The 17,963-nt window shown below is 40.2% G+C and overlaps 1 long non-coding RNA gene across 2 annotated transcripts in view; it reads right to left on the bottom strand.

Annotated features, from left to right (window-relative positions):
* The window catches only part of LOC125096714 (uncharacterized), a 93,581-nt gene that overhangs the window by 8,194 nt on the left and 67,424 nt on the right, over window positions 1-17,963 (bottom strand). For both annotated transcript variants that reach the window (XR_007126358.1, XR_007126357.1), the window contains one exon: window positions 8,279-8,416. This is a non-coding gene — a long non-coding RNA (uncharacterized LOC125096714). The remainder of the gene's footprint in view (window positions 1-8,278; window positions 8,417-17,963) is intronic.

Raw genomic sequence — 17,963 nt, 5'->3', positions numbered from 1 at the left:
TCCTTGGGTCTCTAGGCACAAGTAGGGGGAAAGAGGACACGGTGAAACACATACAAGAAAAGAAAGATTAGAGCTCCCAATTTCTGTATAAAATGACCCAACAGCAAAATGGGATTAAGAGGTCTCCATACGGAAGGACTAGGTATCTATGTAAATATGAGCAAACAAATTTCTGCAATGCTGCCACCTTTTTGGGACAAACTTGAGGCCCTGGATTCTGTCTTATTTATCTGTTTTCTTAACTCAGCCCAGGGCTCAGAACATAATGGGGATCAATAGATAACACAGTGAATTGCATAAAATACAAACTCCCAAATCCTCCCTTCTCTGTGCTCCCAGAGTATTCAATGTATGGGATGTGTCTTGTTCATTTTTCTTCTTTCTTATGTGTGTGTCTCCTGTGACCACCTGTGAGGTTCTTGACAGCCCAAAGCATGACACCTTATGTCATTGTTTCCCAGTGTCTAATTCAGTGCCTGCTGGGCACTCCTTTAATATTTGTTTCCTCGGTGAGATCACACCCATATACTCAAATAGGCTTTACCAAAGAACAGAAGTGTATGACAAAGAATAATGGATTTCAGAGAGGCCGGGGTCCTACATCGGCCATTTACGAACTCCAGAAACATGGATAACTATTTATCTTCATTTATAAAAGAGGGAGAATAGTCATTTAAATATATGATGCTGGGTGCCTGGGTCGCTCAGTGGGTTAAAGCCTCTGCCTTCGGCTCAGGTCATGATCCCAGGGTCCTGGGATGGATCCCCGCATCAGTGTGGGGGCAGGAGGGGGGGGTCTCTGCTCAGCAGGGAACCTGCTTCCTCCTCTCTCTCTCTGCCTGCCTCTCTGCCCACTTGTGATCTCTGTCTGTCAAATAAATAAATAAAATCTTTAAAAAAATATATGATGCTTGTCATTTATAAAGTATTTTCATACATATGTTAATTCTATTTAGTGTTTATCTTGCCAGGTATACCCAAATGTATAACAGCAACAATTAGAGTGCCACACACTCTTACATTGAAAATATCATTTAATCCTTTCTGCCCCATCCTGATGGCCATATACTTGCTAGCACACCTCTTCCTGCATATGTGGGAACTGTTGTGGCCCATCTTCCTTTCAGAGCAGACCTGATGCCAGACTTGACCTTCTCCTCCCACCCCCCTCACCCTTTGTAGATCTCTTCTCTCATTAGTTGTCAGTTTTATCTATCCTATCTGCCTGAACCTCCTACCTCCATTTCCTTGCCATGACCCATTGGCTCATTGATGGAATTTCAGACCACTCAAATGGGTTATGATCTAGTTTTCCCCTAAGTTACTCTTTTCATGATCCATTGATAGACTCCACACGTAGAAATTATAAGCAAGAGGTGCCTCTCCAAACTTCTGGGACATTGAGATTTCCTTAGAAGCACAGTGAGGTGGGCATCATTGCCCCATTCTTCCAATGACGAAACCAAGGCTTGGGACAGTAAAGCACCTTGTTCAAAGACACAGAGCTAGTGAGTGGCAGATCCAGAATTGGAACCCAGGTGCTCTGAGATCCAATCCTGTGCCATTTCCCAAGTACATGTTTCTTGCTCATATAGTGAACTGTGTTACTGTGTTCTATGCATTTAGTACTTCAGTAGTAAAAACAATGCATCATCCTGGTAACTTAGTGGTGGTAAAAGTTCTTTTCTGTACTACCTTCTCATTTCTAAATGTGCCAGAATGAAGTGAACTCTTATATCTCAGGAAGAGCACAGGAGAATTCATCTCCCTACACTATGGAGGCAGCGTGACATGTATAGAGAGAAAAGGCTTAAGAAGCAGACCAGACAAATCACAGTATACTAGCTTGATGACCTTGAACAAGTTATTAACTCCCTGGGGGCATTTTCTTATGTAGAAAATGAGAATAATATGCGTCAAATTATATGTCGTAGTTCTCTGGGTGGTAAGGAATGAAAACCGTATTTTTAAATACCTTGGCAAATCAACAAATCTAACTCACGATCTTTTCTGTTTCCTAAATGACTATCTCCTTCTACCGCCAATAAAGAATACTTTTAAAGAAAGAACTGACTCCGCCATAAAATCCTAAATCTTTCAATTACAGAGTTCCAAAGAAGACAGAATTCTGCTTTGTTTGGGGGTTGACACCTTCATTAAGATGACATTTTTTTGGAAGAGTTGAGATGAAATCAAGGACCAGTCTAATTACTTTTTGTGGATTCATTATTCAAGGAAGAGTAGAATCCACTAGCTGCCAAAGCCCTGAGTAGAAGCATAATTTCAAAAGCTAAACCGTCTTGCCACATAAGAGCAATACAATTGTAACCTCAGAGTTATTCAACCTCAGATGGAGAGAAATGACATAGAAATATGAGTTACATAAGTGAGGAGCCCAAGCCAGCTTACAATATTTTCCAAGAATTTCTTTATAAAAGCCATGGAAAATATATTGAACAGCTATTTTGGCCTTAACAGTGTGTGTGGCAGAGTACCTCACAAAATCTTCTGATGAGTTTTTGCTGCTATGTTATTGTAAGATCTGTGTTTTATAAATTTTTCATAGTCAATTGATTCAGAAAGACCCTCAGACATGATCCTAGGCAATATCCCACTCAGCTCAGGCACCTCATCCTCAGTCCCTGTAGGCTGCTTGAGGAAGACAAGGAGGGGGGAAAGAATGGTAGTGGACAGTTCTGGAACATTCTACCTCACAGGGTCCTAGTAATATTGAATGAGTTTACACTAGAACTCTTTATTCACCCAAATGTTAACTTCTCCAGGAAAACCAGCATTGAATTCAGTTACAGTATCACCTGTCAAGGTTGTGTTTCTTTGTAAGTTCTTTCTCCTCTGCCTATCTGTGAGTCTGTGTCTTTGGACTGGATACCACCCTGCCCCTTTTCTCCCCCCATTCTTCTTTATAAGCCATTTATAGTCACTGTTTCAGCCTCCAACTCTTCTTAGATAATTTTTAAATCTGCAGCTCAGGGGTGCCTGGGTGGCTCAGTCTGTTAAGCATCTGACTCTTATTTCGGCTCAGGTCATGATCTCAGGGTTGTGAGATCAAGCCCCACAATAGGCTGCCACTGGGCATGGATCCTGCTTAAGATTCTCTCTCTTGGGACACCTGGGTGGCTCAGTCAGTTAAGCGTCTGCCTTTGGCTCAAGTCATGATCCTGGGGTCCTGGGATTGAGTTCCAATTCGAGGTCCCTGCTCAGCCAGGAGCCTGCTTCTCCCTCTGCCTGCTGCTCTCTCTGCTGGATTTAAGATTTAAATAATCTTAAAAAAAAAAAAAGATTCTCTCCCTTTCCTCTGCCCCATCTCCTCTCTCAAATAAATAGATAGATAGATAGATAGATAGATAGATAATGAATAAGTAAAAGTAAATCTGCAGTTCAGAACTCTCGAGTGCCCAATGTCATAGATTAGATTTCTGAACATGTCCTCCTGACACTGAACAGAAAACTTCAAAAACTGAATCCAAAACTGAACTCAATTTACCACCAACTCTTTTTTCCCCTTGACAATCAGTCAAATAAAAATATAATAAACCACTAATGTTTACTTACAGTTTTTTTTAAACACACCTCAGTTAGGGTCAAAAGTAGAGATTTAAAATATAATTTAAAGTAATAAGAATTCTCAAAAAATATCTGTACTACACTCAAAATCAGAACAATTTACAGCATGATTGTTTTCCTTTTTTTTAACATAAACTTTGGGAAGTATAACTTCTGTGCAAGTGGCCTCCTTTCCCAGAATGTAATGGAATAACAAGGAACCTAGTTATTCTCCTCTCTTTGATCACCTGAGATCTAGGAGAGAATAAGTGTGAAAAATTGGTATTCATGCACTGGATGGTAGAGCGCACAGGACAGAGAGAAGGGAAACAAACCTGTGAATGTGCAGCTTACCACCTAGAGTTGAAGTGCAAGTCGGGAAAGCTCAAATAGGTCAGAAAATGGCACACAAGGTAGCTATAATTTGAGGGACACAGCACCAGGGTGAAGAAAGGTACACCCAGAGACAGCTTCAGAGAGCTGCAGAGAGGTTCTTTGAATTCTTGGCTGAGTACCATTGTATGCATGCACAAAAGGAAATTACCCAAAGTCAGGAAAGAATCATACAGAGGACTGACATAGTGTATGGGCCAACCAAGCAGAAATGGAAAAGCATTATAATAATTGGGGTACCAGGTCAAGTTCTCAGAAGGGTGGGGTGCCTGGGTGGCTCAGTGGGTTAAAGCCTCTGCCTTCAGCTCATGTCATGATCCCAGGGTCCTGGGATTGAGCCCCACATTGGGCTCTCTGCTCAGCAGGGAGCCTGCTTCCTCCTCTCTCTCTGCCTGCCTCTCTGCCTACTTGTGATCTCTGTCAAATAAATAAGTAAAAAAAAAAAAAAAAAAAGTTCTCAGAAGGGTATCACCACAGCAGTGGGGCTGAACTAGCCCTACACATAAAGCTACTCTGGATATGTTTTAAGAAAGCTTAAAAGCAAACACTGAAAGGATTCAGTTGTTCCAAATAACTGCATGCAAGAACAAAATCCAACACTACAACAAGAAATGTAACAAAACTCAGCACCTAACAACGTAAAATCACAATGTCTGGCATCCAATATCATATTAACAGAATAGTAGAAACCATAATCAGGGGGCAATTAATCAATAGAAACAGACCCTTACATGACAGAGATCATGAAACCAGCTGACAATAATATTAAACATGTTCCATATTGTCAAGAAGACAGCAAACCCATAAACAGAATGATAAGAAAAAATACAAGATATAAGAATAAGACTCAAATGGAATTTCTAGAAATAAAATCATATACCTAATTTTTTAAAAATAGGTTATATCCTAAAGAAGAATTAATGTGAAGATATAACAATTACAATTGCCTAAAATTTGGGACACCTGGGTGGTTCAGTCCATTGAGCAGCAGACTTTTAATTTAGGCTCAGGTCACAATTTCAGGGTCCTGGGATCAAGCCCCACATTGGGTTCTGCACTCAGTGGGGAGTCTGCTTGAGATTCTCTTTCTCCCTCTTCCTTCACCCTCTTCCTCTGCTCACAAACTCTCTCTTTCTTAACTAAATAAAGCTTTTTTAAAAAATGCTCAAAATGAAGAGAAAAAGAAATGACCAGAGCATCAAGAAAGAACAAAGAAAATAACCTTCAAAATGAAAGATATTGCCGGAATGTTTCAAACTAACAAAAACAGTGTGAAATTCATTTCCAGCAGATCTGCACTGTAAGATATGTTAAAAAGATATTCTTGAGGCAGAAGGAAAATGTTACCAGATAGAGATTCAGACCTAAATTTTAAAAAATGAGCCCCAGAAATCATAAATATATAAGACATTTCTTTTCCTGTTCGTTAATGTCTTATAAACAATTAACTTTATAAAATTTTTAAAAAAGCATTAAATAGTGTTATTTAGAGCATAGGTAAAGTAAAATGTATGACCATTCTAGCCCAAAGTAGAGGAAGGGGAAATTGAAGTATGATGCTCTAAGTTTCTTACAGAGCACATAAAATGGCATAATAATAATTTGAAGGTGAACTGTAGTAAGTTAGACAAGAATGCATCAAGAAGAAATATCAGCCCCCCCCCAAATGCATGCATATAACAACAGAACTTTGAAATATATGAAGCAAAAACAGAATTGAAAGTAGGACCATAAGAATCCACAAGTGCAGTTGAGAGTTTCAAAACTCTGCTCTCAGCAAGTGATAGAACACATAGATAGAAAATCACCAAGGAATAAGAATTTAAAAAAAGAAAGAAAATCACCAAGCCTATGAAAGACTTGAACAACACTCTCAACCCACTTGACCTCAGTGAAATTTATTGGACACTCCACCCCAACAGCAGAACTCAAGTTCTGCAACAAGATTGATCATATCCTGGGCTACATATCAAGTCTTAATAAATTTAATCAAACATATGTTATCTGACCACAGGAATTTAAACTAGAGACAAATGTCAAGAAGATATTGAAGAATCTCCAAATATGTAGAAATTAAATAACCCACTTCTAAATAATCCATGAATGAATGAAGAGATTCAAAGTCAAATTAGAAACTATGTTGAACTGCATGAAAATAAAAACACAACACATCAAAATTTGAAGAATACAGATAAAGCAGTTCTTAGAGGAAATTTATAGCACTAAATACACTATAAAATAGGGGTCTCAAAATGATGTAAGGTTCTATTTAAGAAGCTAGAAGAACAAATGAAATTACATGCCATTAAATGCACTCATTTTAAATGTACAGTTCAGTAATTTATAATAAAGGTATATAATCCATGTATAGACCACCATAATCACCCCCAAAGTATCCTTGAAGTTAGATTATCACTACCACCAGCATCACTAATACTATCTGCTCTCAGTCATTATAGATGACATTTCCCTATTGTGGAATTTCATAAAGTGCATTAATATGGTATGTACCTCTTGCATTTTTGGTTTCTTTTTTTTTTTTTTTTTTTAAGCAAGATTTTGAGATTCAACCTTGCTGTTGTGTTCCAGTGATTTGTTCCCTTTTACTGCTGAGTGATTTCCCATTATGGGACTATATCACATGTGCTTATCTATTCACCTATTGATGTGTATTTTGATTGTTAGACTGCAGATTTTGATTACTACAGCTAAAAGTGCTATGAACATTTGGGAACAAATGAGTCTGGGACTTCATCTGAAACTATACATTTGCTTGGCATCCCCTCCTTCCTTATCCTGGTTCTTCTGTGCCTTTACTGGTATCTTCAGGGATACTTTATTAATTAATCATTTGTGCCAGCATCCTTGGCACAGAAACTACTTCTTTTTTTTTTTTTAATTTCTTTTCAGCGTAACAGTATTCATTGTTTTTTGCACCACACCCAGTGCAGAATCTACTTCTGAAAGAACCCAAGCTAAGACATCACCTGAGGCAAATGTATTTCAGTATGATGCTTGTCTTAAGAACCTCCCTGCCACTCCTCATCACCTCCAGACTGATAAGAGATCAAGTCGCTTGCACAATCCAAGCAGGGAATTACAGTCTTTGCTCCAGGAAATAGCTTCTTGCTACTAACATTCACAGGAACCAGGGAGCATGCATAGAGGAGGACCTTGAGGTTTGGGATCTGAGAAAGTAGACTATAAAACCGGATAGGTGAGAATTTATTGACTCAAGATTCAACATTCTTGCAAGAATGTATGGAGTTGCTCCCAGTTCACTGGCTTGAAACTGACAAAGGACAATAATGAGATGGAGATGCAAGAATTACTTTAGCATACCATAAGGAAGATGGTCAGGCAGTAAGGGAGTTGAGAATATTAAAATGGATTTATTAGGTGAGAACAGAATTTCTACTATCTGTGTTCCCAAGGAGGGCCCAAGGACATTCATGTTACTAGGACAATCTACACTAGCACAAAAGCGAACGGCATTTTTTAGAAACTCAGTGGCGACTATCTACTATAGGCCAGAGTAGACAGGGGAGATGCTTCTGGAATGGTAGAGGCCAGGAAACTGTATTCAACCATCAGAGAGAAGTGACCATAATTACCAAAATGGACAGCAAGCCTAGAGTTGCCAGTAGGATGCTCTGGCTTACAAAGATCCAGAGCAATAGATAATACATCTTGAAATTCCTAGGGGTGAAATCGGTGAACAACAGACCAGGATGATGCTCAAATTGTATAATTTAAAAAAAAAAAGAAGCTGGAAAGCGAAAATCTGATTTCATTTGCTGCTGTGGGAAATTATGGTCCCCGACCTCATTTCCAGATCTAAGACAGTTCACAGAACCAGCCCCTATTGACAGAAGAGATCCCCTTGTTGAAATTCTCTACAATATCACAAAAAAATATACATATGACAAATATTCTCGTGATTTGTTCATAAACATGTGCCATTTTTTCTGGATAGAGGGTATTGAGAAAGGAGAATACCTAGAACATTCAAGGGATATTGGATCAGAGGTCAGAGGTGACACACCTGGATAGCAGGTAGCCTCGATTTTCCCAAAAAGCAGGGCTTGAGACAGGGATTGCTTATATGTAGTTTACTGGCAGAAGAAATATCAAAGAATCAGAGTAGGGTCAATGGGAATAATGGAGCAGAAAAGGAGGGGAAAAAAACAATCCAAAGGTATGTCACCAAGTTGGTCTCTAATGGGGGCAACTATGGCTTGATCTTGCTAGAGACCCTCTGAAGAATAATTTAGGATGAATCTCCAAACTGTCCACTGAAGAATGAAAGAGGAATATTTACCTGCCAGTTCTCCTCCCCCATTTGTCAAGGGTCACCTTACTGCTTTAGTCCCCCAACACTTCCTTGTTTGTTCTTTGCATCAGAATGGCTGGTGCCCTTTTATCTGCAAGTATCCCAAAAGGCAGGTCTGAGAATCCCCTGGGCAGAAAGCAAGAGATACTCAGTGCTGCTTTAGCAGTAGGGATTAAACCTTGTTTCATTAACTCTTTTTCAAAGCCTCAGAGATTGTGGCTGGCTACCTTTCTGAAGGAGACTCCATAAAAGAATGGATTTGCATTTCCTATGTCTTGGGGATGAAGTGAGGGCATTACTGGGCTCCATATTGCAGAATATGGGAGGCAGATATGAGGCAGGCAGTAGTGGATCTTATTTACAAGGGGTGGACCATATCAGACATCTCTGATATACTACTTCAAATCCCTTTGACCTTGTTTATCTCTTATTCCAGTAAGCACTGTTCTGGGTAATCTCAGACTGACTTATTGCCAGTGCAATCTGACAGAGCCTCATGTCAAATCTGCACCATGCACCTCTCCTTCTCTGAAGTTTCCCTCTTGATCCTGAGGCACGAAATGTGCTGGGGCTAAGCACAGAATCCACATAGGCAAAACCCAGAAGTGAGGCAAAGTTAACACTTCTCAGGGTGAAACTTGAGCAAACTGCAGAGAGAGAGGTGGATAAATTCTTCTCCTTCTCTCTCCATATTGTGGGTAATATGGAAATGCATCACATATGATCCTCAATCAGTCCTGTGGGATCAGACAATTAATAACCCCTAGCTGTGACCCACCCAATAACACATCTTTTGGTTGTCTCTCTCTGCTTTTCTCCCCAGTGTGAAAGAGCTGTTCCTACCAAATCACTCATATATAAGCCACCATATCTTAAGCTCTGAATGTTAGGGAATCCAGGTTAATCAAGGGGGTGACAAAATCATCATTATTTCAAGACGATGATTATCTATCCAGAAAACCAAAGAGACACAACAACGAAAACACTCTAGTAACAGGACTCAGTACTTTGGCTCACAATAAAAATACACAAAAATGAACAGCTGTTCTATCTGTGCATAATAACTTTAAAAATTGAAGAGGAAATTTACTAAACCAAATGAGGACACAATGACTATATTCTGATCCATAAAAGATATGAATTATTGAAAAGACATGCCATGTTCTAAGATGGAAAGACTTAAAAGATAAAAATATGTCAATTCTCCACAAACTATTCTGTACATTTAATGAAATTCCAATGAAAATTCTCATTCTTTAGCCTAACAACTTAAAAGATAGCCAAAAGATAGCTGAGAGAATAAAATCATGAAAATAGCCAGGGATATTTTTAAGAAGAATAGTAAGAGATGCCTAACTCTAATTGATATGCAAGTTTGCTATAATGCTATGATTTTAAAATTGTGCATAACAACTTTAGATAGTCCAGGAAACTGGCTCCAGTTGAGACAGATGTAATATATGTTAAAAGTGGCATAACGTATCAGTGAGGATATGTTAGGATATTAGTGGATAGTTTGTAATAATAATAGCACAATTGGTGAGTCACTTGGGAAAAAAATTACATCTTCCTCTCCTTCATAGAGAAATAAGTTCCAGATGGAAGAACAACATCTTAGTTTGGTGTGTGTTCCTCCATAAATTTTTGACATTTGCTTATTTATTTGTCTATTTTACATTAAGGATTCCTTGTCTTTAATGTTCTGCAGTGTGCTTTCTTCATTTTTTATTAGTTACCTCTAGTGTTTGGAGAAGGGGATGGGTTTGAGAGTGAAGATAAAAGGAAAGTTGATATAAGTTAATTGGTTCATTTAAGAAACAGCGGAGGACTTGCCTCATGCCAGGCACTGTCCCTGGTGCTGAGGATACAGCCACGGACATCCACATTAACTCTGCCCTCATGGAGCATACCTTCTAGTGGGGACGAGCAAGGCCATAAACAAAATACATGAGTAAAATATAGGTCACATGGTAGAAAATGCTGCAGAGGAAAATAAAGCAGAAGAAGGGACAAAGAAGGAAGACTTTGCTGAGCATGTGACCTTTGAGAAAAGATGTGACAGAGGCAAGGGAAAGTGCCATGTGGATATGGAGAATATTCCCAGGCAGTGGAACAGTGAGCACAAGTCCTGAGGAGGGAGTGGGCCTGGCTTGTTCAGTGCCCTGGCTTGGGTGCTGTTCCTTGGAGAAAGAGTAGCAGAGAATAAGGTCAGCAAGATAAGGCATAACTTTCAGGGCCTTATAGGGCATTTGAGGATTGTGGTGTTTCCTCTGAATGACAGAGCAAGCTGTTGGAAGGTTTAAAGGGCATGACATGACCTAACTTAGTTTTCTTAACAAGATGACTCTGTGGTTACTAAGCCAAGAATAGCAGGAAGGGAAACCACAGAGGGGACTCCTACAAACCAGGATGGAGATGATGGTGTTTGGGGCCAGCATGGTGGCAGGGCAGGTAGCATAAAGCAGTTGGCTTCTGGATATATTTTGAAGGAAGAGCAGAAAGATTTGTTGACTAGTTCAACAAGGACTATAAAGACAAGAGCATCACTAAGGCTCTGAGGGCTTCATTATGAGCAGTGTGCAAGGTGGATTTGCCTTTACCTGAAATGGGGAGGCTGATAGGAGAGGTGGGTGGTAGCAGAGATGGCAGGGCCTAGTTTTGGGTGTGGTTACATTTGAGATGCTTGTTAGATGTCCAGGTAGATATCAAATAATCAGATGGATGTATGACCCTGGAATCTGAGAAACAGGTCAGGAATGGACATAAGAATTTGGAAGTCATCAGGTCACATTTTAAGCCATGAGACTGAATGAGATAACCAAGGGAATGAGAGCATGTTTCAGTGATTCTGATCATAAATATTCAAATTTTTACAATAAAATTATATTATATATTTGTTTTTTTTTAAGATTTTATTTATTTATTTGACAGAGAGAGAGATCACAAGTAGGCAGAGAGGCAGGCAGAGAGAGGAGGAAGCAGGCTCATTGCTGAGCAGAGAGCCTGATGCGGGGCTTGATCCCAGGACCCTGAGATTATGACCTGAGCTGAAGGCAGAGGCTTAACCCACTGAGCCACCCAGGCGCCCCAATAAAATTATATTATATATTTGTATAATTGTTCAAAACTGGTAAAGCACTGAAAGAAAATAAATGCAAAAATTTATACAACTGACTGTAGAGTAAAACATTCTGAGTTTGATGCCAAAGACAGATCATGAAAGAAATCATTAACAGATATGAGTACATGATCATTTTTTCAATGTTCTAGCTATCACACATGGTATATGTAAAAATAAGAAACCAACAGGTTATCAGCAAAATCAGTGCCAATATGTATGATGTACAAATTACTAATCCTAATATGTAAGTATTTTCTTGCAAATCAGTAAGAATAAGATAAATACTCCAATGGGGAAAAATAAGTATAGATCTGAACACAAAATTCATAAAAGGGGAAAAAAAAAAAAACAGAAGCCATCAGCAAGTATACAGGAAACATATAAACTAAAATTTCAACTAAATTGGCCAAAAAGAATTTTTATGCAATACCACTTACTTTGGGCAGGGGAGCTAAGATGTGTGTGTTCTTTATACTTTTACTGTAAATTGATATTAAATTTCGTGAGACTAACGTGGCAGTCTCAAAGACCCTTACTACACACATTCTTTTACTAGAGTGTCTACCTCTTGCAATTTATCCGAAAGAAATGGTCTTGTTTAGGGTCATGATTCATATAAAAAGAAGTGAACTGTGGTATTTTAAAATAGTAAAATGGCAAATCATAGAAACTTAGATGACTAATATTAGATATAACTAAGTAAATGTTATTACATCCATGTGATGTACTCTCATAGACATGAAAAACATGTTGTAGAATGATTACAAAAATATTCGCATGAGTATATTTTATTTGTCCAATAAACAGAACTGATAGCAAAATAAAGGACAGAGTAACTTTCAACCTTAAAATATATATACGTATATTCTCAAGAGAACAATCCAAAAGAAGATATTTGAAAATACCACATTCAGTTTTGTCTGGGTAGTGGAATCACAAGTGATTTTATTTTTTCCTTTCTGCTTTATTGTATTTTCTCGATGTTTTACCAAAATAAATGTTTTCCTAACTTTATGTGGTTGAAAAATGAAATCTATATAAGGAATAAAAGAAGAAGGTCCAACAGTTCTGGTTGCCATCCAATATTATATAATCCTGGAGTGCTTCAAAACCACCCAGTTCCGTGCTGACAGCTTGTCCAGATGTCTGGGATGAGAGTCACAGGACATCTTTGTCCTAGCGAATCCGATGGCTGGGCACACAAACAATCTGTTCTTTATTTTATTTATCTGTACTTTGACAAGGCAATTTTCCCTGTCATCGTCCTTATGCTTTTCTGTTATGAATTCAAGGCACTCTACTACGTACTTAACATGCTTTATGACATCCATGCAAACATCCTCCAATTTGAGTGTTAATATTTCATTTGACTAACGAGGAAACCAAAGTACAAAGACTTTGAGTAAGTTGCTCAGTGTAATTGGCAAGTAGGGAGCAGAGCCAAATTTCGAAGGCTGAGGTCTCTACCTCCAAAACGTCACACTATCTACTAAAATTTTTATTCTACAGAGTGAGTGGCCTGAAAAACGATTTAAGCGATAAAAGGACATCAATTAAAACACAATGAGTCTTGTCATGAAACAGTTTGTCCCTTTTCAATTATATTCCTAACCTCGTTACATCAAGAAAAAGTGCTCAGTTTTCTAAGAGCCTATCCATAAAACCTATTTAACATTTGCTGATTCTCCTTTGTCTAATACTAAGAGAGCAGATCTACTGCTTGGAGCCTAGTCAGAATTTAATAATACTGTTTTGTCTTACTGCATTTAGTTCTACTTCTTTTCAGAATAAGAATGCTGCTTTTTCCATTTAGAGTTGTAATACAAATTTTCTTTTTTAAATAAATTTAAATTATTCATAAGTAGATTTAAAGAAAATATTCAGTCATTACCCATATGAATACAGCTTGGAAAATAATTGAAACACTATGTGCTGCCTCTTGTCACAACTATAGAAGTTTGAAAAAGGATATACTTAACTTCTTTCCAACCCTTATCATGATGGCTTGGTATCTTCTGCATGATTCCACTTAATTCTCAGTTGTTCCGTGAGATTGGCATTAATACACCCAGCTTACAAATTTGGAAATGGAGGCATTGCGTGGTGATGTAGCTCAAGGATACCCAGCTAATAAGTGGTGAACCTGAAATTTGAACTCTATGTTTTGTGTCTGCAAGGACTCAGTTTTAGACATGTCATCCAGAGGGAGCTAGCTAATTGGTTTGCTCTTTGCAATTCGTATACAAGTGGTAAGCCAGGAGCATGCAGTAAATCCAAGAGAAGTTCGGTGTAGGGGAGACTGCTGTGGGCTGGTGTTGACAATAAAGCTCTGCAAAGTGGATATGGCTGCTATGTGCTTCCAAGAACAGGCTGGGCCCTGGGAAGAGATTCAGGTGCATTTCAGATGGAACAACTGAGGTGACTTCTCTACCACTAAGGCTAATGTCTGAAACACAGTGCCTGACCACCCTTCTGCTTTGTCCCTGCAAATGCCCAGGGAGGGGAAACATTTGAAGCTTCTGTCAATATTTCACATCTTACTGTGATTTTTCCATCTTTTGCTGAAAGTAGGTTGGAATAACAGAAAACGTTCCAAGATCTGGGAGGTCCTCAAAGCGTAAACACCACCAAATTGGCAGTGTGGAAGCAATGAAACTGATGTTCGAATTTGTTCCCATTTTGGTAACTGTCAATTCCAAACCTGTGTGCCTATGTAAAGGGCTTTTTTTTTTTTTTTCTTTCTTTTCTTTTTTTTTTTTTTTTTCTAACCATGGTTGCCCAGATATCAATGATACTCTCTGCAAAAGATCAGGGCAGTGGTCTGGCTCATAGAAATCTGCTCATACATTTCTCACTGGGCTAATTATCAAAAAGGAGTCTAAAGACTTATAGGATTTGACAAAACACATGGTTCAAACTTCTGGCCAAGTTTTCTAGCCTGTGAGCTTATAAAATTCTAGTCAGGAAAACAATGACCATCGTGGGCCTCTGCTGGCCAAGACTCCATGTTTATTATGGGGAGGATCGCTTACAGCCCCGGGGAGGTCACCGTGTTGACCTGACATGCTTCCCATCCCATCTCTTCTTTAGCCGGTCATTCAAACCATTTAAACCTGACCCATCAGATCCTTTTGTCCTGAAAACCAGATGTGCTCAGCAGGAGGGAGAAAAGGTCTCCTCTGTGCTGAATAGAATCCAAAATCTGTGGTGAAGAAGGCCAAACTGACAAGCAGGCTGAGGGTTTGTCTTTTCTGCCCTCTCCCTGGCCTGTGCCTCCTAATTCCCATCCCGGCCCCGGTAGTCTACCCAGGAGGAGGGCCCTGTTTCCTCACATCCTCGGGTCTCAGTAGTGCTCCCAGCCCATCTGCTTTATCTCTGAGGTGTTTATTGAATATGCCCCCTCCTCTACCCCACCAGGGCCCCCAACCTCACCCACACTCTCATCATCGCTGTCCTGGATTAGGAAAGAATTTCTCAACTGACCTCCCATCTCTCTCCCTCGAAGACAATTCTCTGCATTCTAACAAGGTTTATCAAAACAATAACGAGCACAAAGATGGCAGCGACCATTGCTGAGCGTCTGCTGTCAGTGAGCTTCCTGTGGGCATTGTACACACATCCTTTCTCCTGTCTTCCCTTCCCCCTGCACCCACAGCACACCCTCCCCCACAGCGACCCCAGGCTGCTCCCATTTCTTCTGGATGCTTTCAACATCTGCCTACGGGACTCCCAGCAAGTCACCATCCCCACTTGAGACCCCATTTCCTCTGGTGTAAAACGAGACTCCATCACGTTTAATGTTAAGTCCTGTGGATTTAAAGTTGCTGAGTTTTCTTTCTCTTCCTTATTGGTCTCTGTGCGCTTCCAAGATGGGAGAGGAGAACACTGGTTAGACATTACTTGCTAACCCCAATTTATCCAGCTCCAGGAACATCTTGTTTTCCAACCTGACTCCCCGGACACCTGCCTTTCACTGTGGAGTCTCCAGCTCTGACTGCATTAGATCCACAGCTGCAATAATCCTGTGGGTCCACATGATTTTGTATTTGTTCCCCTGGCCTCATGCAGCTCAGGTTTGTGTCCCTGTGTCCTTCGAGGTTAGTGATACAGGCCTTATGCTGTTTTTCACAGAGACTCTCAGCAGCCGTTACAACAGTAGGGAAATGTAGATGGAGACGCACATTTATAACATCACAATTGAGAGAAGGAGCACTGTAGCCTGATGGCTTGGGTTTCTTTCATATCCTGATCCTGCCATTTACTGGCTGTGTGCCCTTGGACAAGTTACTCAATCTCTCTGGCCTCAATTCCCTTCTCTGTATAATGGAGAAAATAGCAGCTACTTCACAGGCTGTCATGGGGATTATGGTAATTAATTTAAGCCAAATGCTTAAACTAGTGCCTAGCACACAGCTGTTATCTCCATATTTGCTGTTATTAGCTATTATGAACTAATTCTAAGAATTATGATGGAATCACAAGTCACAATGATAATAAAAATAACAGACCCTAATTACTGAGTGCTTAAGATGCTACCATTTTTTATATGATGTTTCCTAATTCCTGACAGCGATGTGTTTCATTTTGCAGATAATAAAACTGACACAGAGACTGTCTCAGTGCCTTGCTCAGAAGAAGAATATGCTTTTGAAGCCAAGACTGAGATCCAGGTCACTCTTGAGTCCCAAACTCATATTGTTTCTACTGTATCTGCTATGCTATGACCACTCCTCCTCTAATTGTTTTCGGTTCTGATGTTCTGCTGAGCTGTGCAGAGAAGCTGAAGCTCACGGTCCGGGACTCTCCACTGTGCCGGGCAGCCATACAGGTACTACTGTTCGTGGATTATGCTCCAGACGCTGTCCCTACTGCACATTCCAGAGCTCTGATGGCATCTCTTATTCCTCCCTCCCAAGGAAGCATTCTGTAAGGTAAGAGGAGTATTTTTATAGGGTTCACCTGGACTCTACCTGAATATGCCATTCTGGAAGCAACAGCCTTGCAAGCTTCTCCCACGTCAAGGGGCATCTTCCTCAGCATCCTTGAACAAAATTGATTAGCCTCACATGTGTCGCTTTGTTTGCTTCTCAGGGTTGCCCCACTCTCCTCCCCACCACCTGAAGCCTCTGTTCATTTGGAAATGGTCTCCACCTGAAACTCCTAGGCCGCACTCCCCCTTGCAATGGTGCCATCCCCCCTTTATGGGCAGCACTGGATGAAGGTGGGGAAGCCACACTTCCCTGGGCAGCCTGCTACCTCTCTTCTCCCTTACCCCATCTCAAAGGGCCTCTCTAAAGGCTGAGCATACCCAAGTTAACTGTCATGCCAAAGAAGGAACATGTTTTATGTAACTGTCCATTATAATCTGCGACATAACTACAAAAAAAATAAACCCTTCAGGGTAAGGGCTCTATTAGACATGCTCAGTTTCTCACCTTGCACTGCCATGTCTACAAGCTGCATGACAACCTCCTGTGCCAGGTCTCTACAGTATGACTCCTTACTCTGTCTCTCATTCTAGGGAAAGATAGTGACCCTCATCATTCATCAATGGCTCCCATCATTCCCATCATTTCCACAGATTAGCTCTAGACACAGAATTCCCACAGCAGTTCAATTACCCTGTTGTTCTCTGTGGAAGCTTCACCAAGACAGTCCAGGGTGGACTTTGGCCTTTGACATTTGGGGTTACTACTGATGTGCCACGCCATCCCCATGTAGATATCACCAACCATTCCCCAATACAGGCAAAGATCTGGAGTCACACTCACACATTCATACTTCCAGTGAAAAATAAACTAGGACTTAGCAGCCATGAAGATGGGGAAAATTAAAGTTGAAGGTTTTCAGTGCTCAAACAATTGTTAATCCTGCAATTAAAGGATTCAAAGGATAATGGAAAGGGTGCACGCTACAGATGGCGGTCCTGGAGGGGCTTCAGAACCATGGGCCTAGGATCACAGATTCAAACCATTGAGTCAACATCATTGTATCAACTGCCTTGACCCTTTCCCCCTGGTGTCTGATCTCGTCTCCTGTGCTCACCACCTGCCTACTCTAGGTGGGCCCCATAGCCCTGCAGCATTCTCTCCACATGAAGAGACTCCTCGGATCTATGACCATCGTGCCTGTCTGAAGATACCCATGATGCTGTGCACAGCTTGAAGATCAAGGCCCTGTTGTCTTCACTCCTTTGTTTCATATCTTTGCACTCAGGGGATGAAAGAGTTAATGAACTAAGATATGCTGAATAGAAGCTGGATCACCTACAAGTCTGTCTGAATTTAGGAAAGCAAAGACAACCAAATTCTGAACTTCTCCTTTGAAGAAAAGTTCAGTCCCCACAGTCGTAATTTGATCTTTAAAATGGATTGTTCCAGTGACGAAGATGATCCCTAATAAAACACATTTGATCATAATGATTGAAGTCATTTTTTGGCCATCCATGCAAAGGCAGAAGTTACTGTGATAGAAGAATTCCACCTGCAAACGGAGATGGATGACCAGAACTACCACTTGCTACTAATGTCATCTGAAGCATGATCTGCAATT

The sequence above is a fragment of the Lutra lutra genome, chromosome 4, assembly GCF_902655055.1.
Source record: "Lutra lutra chromosome 4, mLutLut1.2, whole genome shotgun sequence".
NCBI lineage: Eukaryota > Metazoa > Chordata > Mammalia > Carnivora > Mustelidae > Lutra > Lutra lutra.
The sequence above is the reverse complement of the archived record's forward strand: the minus strand, read 5'-3'. Positions and strand labels throughout refer to the sequence as shown.